Raw genomic sequence first — 12,939 nt, 5'->3', positions numbered from 1 at the left:
ACTTTGTTAGTGGGTTTAATAGTTACTAATTGAAAAAGATTATCAAATATGTATGCTTAAAGGGAATGGTGGTGTCTCAAATATTAAGACAATTGTTTCAAAAAGCTGGGCATTATAAAATAGTAAAAATTGAGAAAAAATATCAACTTTCATGTAACATTTTGTAGGATTTGTAAAAATTGCATTCTACCAGTGATCTGAGATAAGCTTCAAATATTACTTAGGATATTTAATTATGCATTAAATGCATGCAGTCAAAAATGTAAATATTTATATTACATTATTTTTATGCTGCTAGTAAGACTATCGCTATTAAGGCTGAGCATGATAAATCCCCTTTATAAAACACATTTTCATGCATTTTTAAGAATCCTGTAAGTTCATTTTTTGAAAGGAATTTATGCAATTTGAAAATAATTGAGAATGGAGTAATATTTAAAAGGAGCTATATAATGTCTTTTGAAAATTATATTGTAAATGTGATTTGGTCAGGAATCTGGAATACCAAGAAATTATTAGATGAGAGAGCTTTGTTGAAATTTCTATTTAGTCTTCTTAGATATTTTAAATGTCTTGAGCTGAGAGTGCAAGGGTTATGGGAATTTTGAAATTAGGGTATTCTACAACAACTTGGTTTCCTTCTGCATACTTACTGTGTTGTTGTATATTGTTAAGATAGTTTGGATAAGTGTTTTCTTTTGTTTTTATCACCTATGAGCATTAATGGAGTGGTTGACATGGCCCTTCAATTAGAGTGAAACTGGACAAGGAGGAATTTATCCCTCTCTCCCACCACATGAGTTCTCCCCGTGGTGTCTCTGGTTGGACTGAGGGATGGCACAGCCTCCTTCAGCATGGCCACTGCTCCCAAAACCTTGGGGTGGAAATTGTGCACGTGTCAAGATGCTCTTGCATGGCAATAATTGTTTAGCTTGGACCGACAATCAGGTTAGGAGGGAGGCTGGTAAAAAAGCATCTTTATTAATGAGGGAAAAAACAAATCTCAATTTCTTGATGTCAATCAAACCTGCAGTTAGCAAAAGGTGGATCTGAGTCATCAGCAAAAGGAGGAGGAAGTGTCTAGGCTGGAATCAAATTTGCATCAGTATTGAAAATGGTATTATTTACACTACCAGCAATTACTTTTCAGCACAGAAGAGGCATTTGGAAGTTGTGTGACAGTACCTCAATGGATGATTCTTTCCACATAGAATTCCATAGGAGAAGCAGAGGGAGGGTTCAGAAGTGAACCCTCATCTCTGTAGGAGTGAGGAGGAAATGACATATACTGCTTAAGGTTAAAGTCAAATTTGACACCAGAAGTTTCACTGGGACTTCTTGGAGGACAAATTGATACAGATTCAGGTGCTTTAAAGTGATAAATGTTTTTGACACTGCCATACTTCATTTGTAAACATTTCGGTTCTGAGTAGGTGTAATTACCTTGTTACAAAAAAGTTAGAGAATACTCTGTTTTTCTTTGGGAGCCATGCCCACTTTATGATTGAGCTTTCAGTTGTGTTCTGGTTGTTAAGAGCAGTCATAATTTTGCACCTTTTCACAAGTTTTAATTCTATTCAGCTATTTATGATCCGCTGGAAACATTTTATTTTGTAGATTTTCCTGCTGCCTAGACAAACAAAAAATGTACAGGAAATACAGAAATTAAGAGTAATTGGTAAATTGTGTAGACCTTCAGAATCAGATCAAAGCTATCTTTTGTTTAAATGATACGAAAAGGAGAACTTAATCTGGCTACTGGCTTTCAAAGTCTTGGTAGTGCTGTGGTTGGAAAAAAGGTGATTTGTTTTTTTCCTCCCTCATGTATTTAACTTCTTCTATGGAGAGGATTTAAAATGGGACATTTTTTGAGGAGGTAAACCCCAACTATATCTTAAATGGAAGTTTTCCAAGAAGACCTAATGGAATAGTTGGTTGTTTTGTTAACTGAAACAAGTGAAAGAGAAGTAGTTTATTTGGAGAACACAATTATAGTTACTTTATTCAGTAAGTTAAGAATATCATCAAATTTTCCATGTAATAAAACCTGGGAAGAGTACTGGAAGGAGACATGCTTAAACTTTTGATCAAGATTTTACAGTCATTGTACTGACTATGTTCTTGCAAAGTTGTTCTCATCTGTTTACACACAGGATGAATTGGCATTCTGCTTCTGATTATTATATATTTGATGAAAGAGCACGGGAATAAATTTTCTATTTTGACAGTCGATAATTGTTTCTGAAGACCTCACTTATGGAAGAGCTTTTATGGATTATGAGTATTTAAATAACTGTGCTTTTCCCATTTATATAACTGTTCCATTTCCTCTGAAGTAATATTTTCACCTGACTTAAGCACTGATTCAGTTTTACACCAGACAAAAGGGGAAAAACATGCTCTCCTTGTTAATCATTATGAAGTAAGACATAGGCCTCTGGATTTATTTGTAAAAATTTTAATGTAAATTAAGGTTTCTATCCTTCATTAATTAGTTATAAATAATATAATTTAATGTTAAATATTCATTGAAATAAAATAATGCATTTTGTAAGGTAAAAATACAGAATAGAAAAATAATCCTTTCATATTGCTTTTCTCTAAGTATCTTTGTTGCTCTTTAAAATTCACATGCATATTTCAATTTGAGTGTTTTACATGAGATCTGAAAAATCTTTTTGATAGATTCTGCTGGACTTATGGCATTAGATATTTTTAAAGGGTGAACTGTAACCATAGATCCTTATGTTTTATTCCCCTTTCTAAATTGTGTAAGAAGTTGAAAATTGAATCCAGCCATTTGAGAAGCCATTGTTTAGAAGTTCTTTCCTTTTATTTACTGCTTAATATTTTATACTTTTTCCTAAAAAAAAATGTGTTTAAGTTCTTTTGAAGTGGTGCAAAAGCAGTCAAATATCAAGTTTGACTGGTGTCTCATTTGAATAACTTCTATTTTGATTTGAGTTTTTTTTCCTCATTTAAGTGTGACTGGAATGCTGGTTTTTGGAGGTTTGTGGTTTTTTGCATTTTTGAATAAGTTAGGTATATTAAGTTATTTGTGTTCTAATTTCTTCTTATAAATATGATTGAAGAATATTTTAGGCATCACCAAACATAATTACTTCAAATGACAACTGATTATTTTAGAACTTTGTTAATAAAACATGGCTACATAGAAGTACTGTGATTGGAAATGTTTTCTAATGTGATTAAAACCCTTTTTTCTTAAGACTCCTCCTTCTATTTTTTTTTCAATTCTTTTTATTAATAAGTTAATATTTGCATCTGATGAGTAGAGGTAAATCTTATTTATGTACGGAGAAAATAAAATTATCATAAAATTTTTTGTACTTTGGCAATTTTTGAGGATTTTTAACTATACAGAGTACGAATTTATCTTTCAATGCAATTAAGAACCGTTGAATTTCCTTCACTGTGTAAGACCTAACCCTGTAATTATTGACACTGCATCTGTAGTTGTCTTGTAATCCAATCAATTGATATGTGATTTTGGTTGTACTCGGTTGCATGATGCCATGAAAGGAATTCTTAGTACAGATGGAGCTCTGTAATTAGATTTGCAGACGGAGGTTTTGAAACTCAGTCCACAGTGATATTGTTTTCAAAATCTGGGTCTGAGTCTTAGAGAGATAATAAAAGTGTATCCTGAAGTGTTCCCAAGCTTCATTAGTTGGGTGAATGATGGACAGGACTAGTATCAAAACATGAACAAAATGTTAAGGTGTGATGGAGTATTTTTCTGAAAAAATATTGTTGCCTGTTCACCATATTTTTTGTAAGCACTTCTTTTGGTTGGGTTTTTTTTTTTTTTTCAAGTGGAGCAGGCAAGAGATAATGTGCTGATAAAAGGATACCTTTTCCTTTTTGAGTGAGCAGAGAGTTTATTATCCTAATTCTTTTTAGTAGAACTATCCTTTAATTTGAAATTTTGGTTAGCAATTACGTTTAAATGTAGCTTATGATGTGAGTCATGAAGGGGAAGGATTTGGTGTTGTTTATAGAGAACTATGGTGCTTATGTTACTGCATTTATTTTGTGTAGATATTTTTAAGAAGGTTTTTCAGAAGTCTATTTTCCCTTTATCTCATATGGCAGTAATAGAAGTTCTAATTTCGTTTCATATCTGCTACCCTATATTAACTATGCACTCTCACAGACATTATTGTAAATGGCCTGGCAGTGATGTTAGCTTTGTGGAAAATGTTTTGTTTCTTAGTAGCAATCAGAAAAGAAAATTAAATATAAGAAAACATTAATAAGGAAAAATGAGCAATACAATAGTAATTTTTTTGGAACTCTATAAATTAATGATATGTCTGTATTTTGAATGTTGAGTATGAAGTTCTGGTGATTTCCAGTCTCAATATATTAGGAATAGCAAAATATATGAAGGGTAAGAAGTGTGATTAATTATGGATTTCATAAGAGGAGTGACTTGACAAAGTAGGATTGTTTTGCTTGGAAAAGAGCTGACCAAGTGTATTTGACATATAAGTAAATAAAGGAAAGAATGTGATAGAAAACACCTGATTTCTGCTTTTCAAAATGCAAATAACAGAGGGCTGAAATTAAATAATCCTATGGCAGATGTAAAACAAGATATTTTTACACAAATCATGGGGAAAATGTGGGATTTCTTACTACGGGCTGTGAAGGTTCCAACAAGTTGAGGGTTCAGAAACTAATTAATTACTAGAAGAAAATCTCTTGGCCTGTTGAAACAATGACATTATTGCTGGAACAAGAGATTCCTGTGTCAGAATTAATGGGAGGTTGAGAGAAAATTCAGTATACACAGCCTGTACTGCTACCCATTTTGTAGATACTTGGACTCTTGTCACTGAGTTTCAAGTGCTGAGGTACTTCCTGTAATGAAGATTCCACAAGCTCCTTACTACTAATAAATTGTTTCTTACGCTTATTTATCTGCCTTTCTGTTTCCTCCTCTGAATAATTCGTTGTGATTAGAGTTGCACCTCCTATATAATTCTGGCCTTTGATAACTGTGTTATCATCTGTAAGTTAAAGAAAAGATTTTACTGGGTGAAAAGCTGCATAATAAATTAAGAAGAAGCTTGGGGGAAGGCAATTAGGATGCACTTAAAGGCTTGTAAAACAATTCATTATGGTCTGTGTGGTGCCTCCTTTAGCAATTGAGGTTTTGGGTTTTATTATTGCACAAAAAAGATCTTAAATCATTAATGACAACTAAACCCTGTGGGAGTCCAGTCACAAACGAGAACAATTTTCTTACACTATTTGAGAGTTATTTAGAGAAGCAAAGGAGACAAATATTGACAAACCTGGTTAAAAAATCCTAGGCTTACAAATCTCAGTATCAGAAATTGCCCTTGTAATCAAAGGGAGCTACTTCTTGTAAAGATTTGAAAAAAATAAATTGGATTAGAAAAAATTTAAGAGTTTTTAAAGAACAATTCCTGTCTTTTATCTTGTGCACTTCTGAGGACAAGAAAAATGTAACAAATAGTATAACTTGTATTGATTTTCTTATAGAAACACAGAACCTTAAAGAATGTATGGACTGCTTGAAAATTTAACAAACTTCAAGCTACGAGAAATGAAAAGCATCAGTAATTATGTGGCTATTTTTAAGGAGTCTGACTATAGATTTTTCCAACCCTGACATCTTAAATTCATGTATATATATTCTACATTTTTTTCACGTACTAGACAGCATTGTGCTGTTGCAAATTATGGTATTTCCTGAAAAATTATTATTTTTTCAAGAATTGGTTACATTTGGAAGGGTTTTGCTAGTTATAAATTAAAATTTATATGGGGACATGGGAACAAAGTAAGGTTTGATGTAAAACTATGGTTGTTTATACATTTGACTGTGCTTATTTATAAAATATAGTCAATGGTTATTTGAGTCTTGACAAGAATTAGGTAGATTCCACCGGAAGCATTTGCTCAAACTCCATAAATAAATCTAACTATAATAGATATTGTTTTGTCATTATTTCCTGAAATCTACATATCTTTTTAAAAGGAAAAATTCTGCTTGGCACTTCCACATTTACTGTTGGCTTTAACCTAGTTATGAATTAACATGCACAGAATTAAATGGAACTATAGCACATGTCCAGTATTAGTTCTGTAGTCATTAAAGAGTCACTAAAGAGTCACAGTTCAGGAATGAATGAGGGCTTTTTACTGTGACAAACACGGGGTTGTTTTCTCCCATGTTAACTTTTTGGAGCAGAGGACTGCATGATAAGTAGTTAATTAAAAATGAAAGATTGATGAAAATTAGCATATTGAAATTGAATGTAGAGCTTCTCTAGTTGGTGATCAACATTGCCACTGGAAAGTTTCAGAATGCTGACACCAACCAAAATGTTTCTACATATCTCAAAATTATTGATGTAAGCAGGCAGCAGGATGCTGAGAATTAAGGACACAGTTCTTCCCACTGAGCTCCTGCTTTTCAGCCAAATAAAGTGAAGGCCAGTGCTGTGCGCATCTCACTTAAGTGTTGTGAGATCATTTATACCTGGCATTGTGGTTTACCTGGGCTATCACTCTGCTGTTGATCTTTAATGTACGTCTATAGGTATCAGCTGGGAAATGGCACCGTCATAGCTAAGTTAATTGGAATTGTTTTGGTTTTAAATACTGCATAGCCATGATTTGTAGTTTCTGGGCTTTTAAGAGTTGTAGAGTGTTTTGTGATAAGAGGGAAATGAAAGCAGTGAAAGACCCTAAAGAAAACCAAAATTTATGAGAGAGGTGGACATGAGAATAGGACACTTTAAAAGTTCATTATTTAATTTTTAGAACTTAAATTAGGTAATCAATAGTTTAATCTAATGGAGAAATGTAAGTATTTTCTTTTCTTACCAAACAACAGTGTTATAAAAAAAGCAAGCTGGGTTTATGTCAACTGGTATTTTACAAGATAAGTGGCACATAACAGAGCTCCTGAATAGTGAGGAAAAACAGGTAATGCTCTTAGAGACAACCACTTTGCCTTCCTGATTTTACCTCATAGGAAAAGAGGCAGCAATAAGAGAGCCTGCAGACTATTTGTTTTGGGTTTACAGACTAAGGGGGAATATATGGTGGCTGCTTAGAAGATGGTGGGCTAGTACTTGGGGCTAGTGGGCTTTGTCCTGATGATAGGTGGCTATTTTTTGATCTTTTGATAATCCTGACAATCAACGTTCTTTGTCATGTTTTTCTTCTTGAATTGTTATATGTCCTTTACGTACCTGGGAACAATCCCACAGACTATTCTGAAATAAACCTTATCATTTTCAAAGACTGAAATTCCATTAACTGTATTGTTGCAATTTGTTCTAGTCACAGGATGCATGTTAGTTAACATGCAAAATAAAAAATTGCTTTGACAAGTATGTTTGAATAATAAAAAACTTATAAAATTAACAAACAAATTTAAAAAAACATTTTTTCTGAGTTATTGGTAACTTATGTTGACTAAAATTTTCTGTTAGTGTTTACTGAAAATACATTCACTTTGCTTCTGAATGTGAAGTTTGGGAAACAGGTATGTGTGCATTGAGAGATTTTCTAGTTGTTTTCTTTTACAAACAGACATGGCTGTTTGCACAAATATGTTGTGTGATAGTGTTTGCTGTGCAATACAAATCAGATTTGAATCAATGTGTAATTGTTGAAAGTTTAATGTTTCTTAGAGTTTCAATTTTTTTTGGTAATGTTCTCTGATAACCATGTTAAACCTCAGCAAGAGATAATGTATCATTCAAATTACCTAAGGAAAACCCAAAAAGCTACATATAGTTTATGACTGTTGAAAAATAAATAAGGAATGCTGCTGACCTACGGGATTTGGCTGTGCAAGTTTCAGCAGTGAAGTTGTAGTCTTAAAGGTTACAAAAGTAGTTGCAAAAACCACTTTTTTCAGAGTTCATTTCATTTACGACTTCAGTAACTTCCAATTATTTCACTTTCTTTTGCTTCTCTTCCGGTTTGGAAACAAAGAAGATTCCTTAAAGAAAAAAAAAACCAACAAAACAAAAAACCACAAAAAAACCCCAAAACACAACACAAAAACCAACAAAAAAAAAAACCCAAAAAACCTAACAGAAAAACCCCAAACCCCCAACAAAACCCTAAAAATCATACCTAAGAAAAACTCCAAAAAAGCATAATTCCAAGCCACCACCAAATGACTTGCTTTAAAATATATCTGTTCTTTGAAACCCGGCAATTAGAAACATTAGATTATATTGTACTAGCATCTGTACCTTGATCTTAAAGTTATTCTTGAAAGTGAGAGAAGACAGGCAAGAATGGGCTATGAAGTATTACAAGCAAAATGAACCAGAAATATCTGTTTAGTGATGCTATTTTTCATACCCATTAAGCTGTGCTCATTTATCAACTTCTTTATAGTCCTTGAAAATCAATTTTGAATTTTTGCTTTTAGACATGTGGCAAACCTAAGCTACCTGGTTTTATTTATTAAAATAAATGTCAGTAATCATTACCTTTCTTGAGGTAAGAAAGTCCCTTATCTAACTGGCTGATCTCTTTTGTGATTAAGTCAAGATCAGAAGTAATTTGTAAAAGAAACTGAGCTAGATAAACTGAAAACAGATTAGGTACAAGTGTGAGAATGGTTTTAATTTTACTTTATTGAAAATAAACCTGCAACTTTTGTTTCTTTAATTACTCAGGTTCAACATCTTGAAGTCAAAATTCACATTCTGCTTTGGCTAAAAATGATTTTGTGGAGATCAAAATAATAGGAACAGTGTCTCCTTCTAGTGACACATGAAGAATAGACTATGAGAATTTTTGGGTCTGTGTTTTGATTAGGTACTTCTTCATAAAATACTTTTATCAGTCTTCATTTTTGTCAGAAGTAGTTGGATTGTGTTATAAATTTTTCTAAGTGGATAAGATTTGTCCTGTGTCACACTTTAAAACTTTTTTTGCATTCCTTCAAGGGTAGGACTTTTTATTTCAAAGAATCTGACACTTTAAAAGCTAAAGAAGCTTTTATGAAGGCAGGCATTTGAACTTTATCAAACTAATTCCTGTCCTACCCCAAAATAGTGATTTTTTTTTTGTAATAGGTAAAGAAGAACTTTAGAAATTTGTGCCAAATAGCCCATTTTTTGTTTTGTGGCTTTTTTTTTTTTTTTTTCCTCTTTAAGCCTCCACAATACATAGAAAAGGTCTGACATTTTCAAGTATGTTATTCAGCCTTTTGATCTATCTGAGTGTAATTGATAGTGGTCTCACTAAATCATATGTATAGTGGCAGCTGATGTGCCACTGGAGTTGTCTGCCTACAGAAATATCCTCCTCCCTCAAAGGAAAATGTAAGAAAATAAAGGTAAATCTGTGGGATATTTTTAAGCTTGTGTAATAACAAGCATATTCTTGTAAGTACTAAAAGCTGACCATGTTACTTCATTCATATTGTCTCAGAAAGTATAAAAAACATTTAAATTAATTTCTCAGATTTCTTTAATATTCTCAATAAACTTACTAGGTAGCATTTCCTTAGTGACAAACTGTCAAGTATGTGCAGTATATTATTCAGAGTAAAAATGGTTTTGAAGTTAAAATGAGAAAGGCTCATTTAAGAGGGGTATGTTAATGTGCAATTTTACATTGCAACATCCTGTTGCAATGATTCACATGAGAATCAGTCTTTTTAGTGCTGCCATTTGGTTATAAATGATATTGTAAGGACATTGGTTAAGATTTATCTGAGATAACTTTAGATGTGCCTGTCTGAACTAGTTGTCCTTTTATAGTCAGTAAAAAGTACTACATTCCCTGAGAAAGATTTATTTCATTCTGATGTTGCATCTAAAACCACTGAGATAATCACTTCCCTGAAGCATCTTTTACTTTCCAGTGATGGTAAAGAGAATTGTGAAAATTAGCCCAGATACACATAGCTGTAATTCAAATCTCTAAGGACTACCATTCACCAATTTAAATTTATCATTTAAGAATAAATAATGTGTACCAGTTATGAAACGTACTTTCTTAAGTTTTTTTTGGCTGTGATTTTCTCTGTAGTTGTATTGATATATTTAGGTTAACAAGTGCATATGATCACCACACATTTCTGTCACTGAACAATTTAATTTATTCCATTTAGCATTCTAAATACTTTTGCCTGAAGAAATCTTTCATGCAGTTGAAGTAGAATCTTCCTAAAAATTTGAATTAGTTGTTTAGAAATTTAATGTTTTAGTTAACAACCATAAAATAGTAACCTGTTTTCTTCCTGCCTGGTTCCCCTACTGCTTTTTTCAGACAACTGTGTTTTAATGCTCATAATGCCTGTCAAAAAACAGTAGCAGTCTGATTTCACATATTTTGAATTCTCACTGGTGATTATGAAATCAGTGTTTTTTTCTAGAAAAGATGTTCTGGTTTTGAAAAACTTCAATGCTATATGATGCCTTAAGTTATCAAGAGTTAAATGTTTACTAATTTTCCCTTCGAAACAACTAATTTATTTGGGATTTTAAGAGATTTTCAATCTCATTTGAGTAGGTTATTCTCAGCATTTTTTCCTGTGGAAAGTTGTGCCATATGCCAGATCAGCTGTTTTGTAATGCCTAAAATGAAAGGTGAGCGTCAGGGAGAGGAAGAGAATAATTTTGTTTACCTCCTATATAGCTACAAGGAAAGTTGTTGGTTTTTTGGTTGTTCGTTGTTTTTTTTTTTTTATTCTGGTTGTATTTGTATATACTTGAACCTAAAATGCTTCAGTTCAAAACAGATGAGGGTTGTTGTCATGTTGACTTTGTTATGCCGTCATTTATTTTTGCCTTTAGAAAAAGCAGAGCAAATGTGATAGTAGTTAAAAAAGAGAATGTAGGAGTGACTTGGTGCAGATTAGGCCTGGATGTGGTTAGGGCTTTGGTAATTATACTATTGTGATACTTGAATTTTTCAGTGGCAATGTTTGTCTAGTATTAGAATTCATATTCTTGATTTTTGTTTAAATAAATGCAGATAGACTCAAACTTGAAGGAAGTTAGAAAATGCTTCTTTGACAGCAATGAACTGCAAACTTAGAGATTTAAATGCATGAAGACTTTTATAGTTCTAATATGCTGTCTTTCATGATTGCTGTCTAGAGTTTCCTGAGGAAAGGAAGTGGAGAGGGAAGTTTTGAGCTCTTCTCCCCAGTACCAATGCCAACTTGCATGGGAATGGTTCAAAGCTGCATCAGGGGAGCATTTATTTGTGAAGAAGGTGGTCAAACACTGGGACAGATTTTCTAAAAATGTGTTTGGTGCCCCAAGCCTGTTGGTGTTTAAGAAGTGTTCAGATAATGCTTTTATCAGCATACTTCAACATTCAGACAACCTTGGAGAGGTCAGACACTTGGACCAGGTGATTCTTCTAGGTCCCTTCCAACTGAAATACTCTGTTCACTTTTAATTTCAATCCAGTCTTCCAAACTTTGAAGAATCTGATACTAAAAAATTCCAATTTTCAAAAGTCAGCAATGTAATTCCAGATGTTCAGTAGCACGTGTTTTATTGCATTTCAAGAACTGGTATGAATATATTGTCTGAGATATGTAGACAACTTGTATTTGGGGGAGTATTTCTTCTCTGTTCTGGACCAGAAGGGTGTAAAAGACCAGCTTAAGTTCTGCAGAGATGTGGCAATTTAGGAAGAAACCCATTTATTGCGTAGCATGATGAATGGTTGAAACTTACTGAGGAATGGCCACAATATTCAGAAAAATGGAGATTCCAAGTAAAGCAGCTGCATTTGAGAATGGTGGTGTAGGTTAAGGTAGAAAAATCTTGCAAGGAGTGTCAACCTGTTGTTATAAGCAATCTCAGCATGGGGAATACAGTCTAACTTGCTTATTGCTGGCAGTTCAGTACCACTTTGGGAGTTGTTTGTTGACCACAGTCACCATACCTGTAACCATTTTCTGAGCATTAGATTGGTGCTTCATTTCTTACAGCTGCATTGTGAAAGATGCAGAATATGACAAAGTACAAACAATATTTCAGGATACTTAATCACAGTGAAAGTGCAGTCTTTACTATATATTAAATATTCCCTTGAAGAATGCGAAGACTTAGTGTTTGACATAAAAAAAGATTGTATTTGAGATGTATGATATGGAAAGAGCACTGATTTATGGTATGGTGTACTGGCTTCTGTAAGGATTTCTATTGAAATGTTCATGTTGTACTGTAGTGGAAATTTGTCTTATTACAGAAGTCTATTACGGGAGCTATATTAAAAATAAGTTACCTCTTGGAAGTATGATTTAACTTTTTGGTATGTGGTGTTTCATCCACAATTTTACCCAACTTAGAAAGCTACAAATTAATTATGAATATTTAGTTGTAACTTGGAAGTTTTTAATATGACATAGTTTTTTGAAGCAGCACCCTCAGGGGCTCCAAGATCTCTTTTCTGGATGATAATATCAGACTTCGGAGCCTGTTGTCTTGTACACATGAGGAAAACTGTAATAATGTTGAATTGCTTTGCATTTACCAATTTTTAATTTTTAAGCATTGTTTCCTGGACAGTTGATATCAGAAGAAACTTTGCAGCTCTCAGCAGTTGGTGGTTTTTAACTGCATTTAATGATTTCTGGCTCCTTAGAAAAGTTTGTCCTTTCATTAGTGCCAGCACGTTACCAGCTCATTGTCACTGTGCTTCTGGTTATTCCTCTTTGCCTACTGTCTTCCTTGGGAAATCAAGGAGCAAAAATACTGTTAGAGGATACTTCTTTTGTAGTGAATGTTCTCTTATTGTGCACATTTTAAAGCAGAGGTGCCTGCTTTATTTCTTGAACACAAATTAAGCATGTTCATTTATTTCTGTATACTAGCTTCACTTTTGTATAGCTTTTCCTTGTCATCTGGGACTTTTTTTATCAAGACTATTAATATTTTT

General features: G+C 33.1%; 1 protein-coding gene across 19 annotated transcripts in view; it reads left to right on the top strand.

Moving 5' to 3' along the window:
• The window catches only part of NBEA (neurobeachin), a 460,255-nt gene that overhangs the window by 62,492 nt on the left and 384,824 nt on the right, over window positions 1-12,939 (top strand). The window lies entirely within an intron of this gene.

The sequence above is a fragment of the Cyanistes caeruleus genome, chromosome 3 (assembly GCF_971803275.1).
Source record: "Cyanistes caeruleus chromosome 3, bCyaCae1.hap1.1, whole genome shotgun sequence".
Lineage (NCBI taxonomy): Eukaryota > Metazoa > Chordata > Aves > Passeriformes > Paridae > Cyanistes > Cyanistes caeruleus.
The sequence above is the reverse complement of the archived record's forward strand: the minus strand, read 5'-3'. Positions and strand labels throughout refer to the sequence as shown.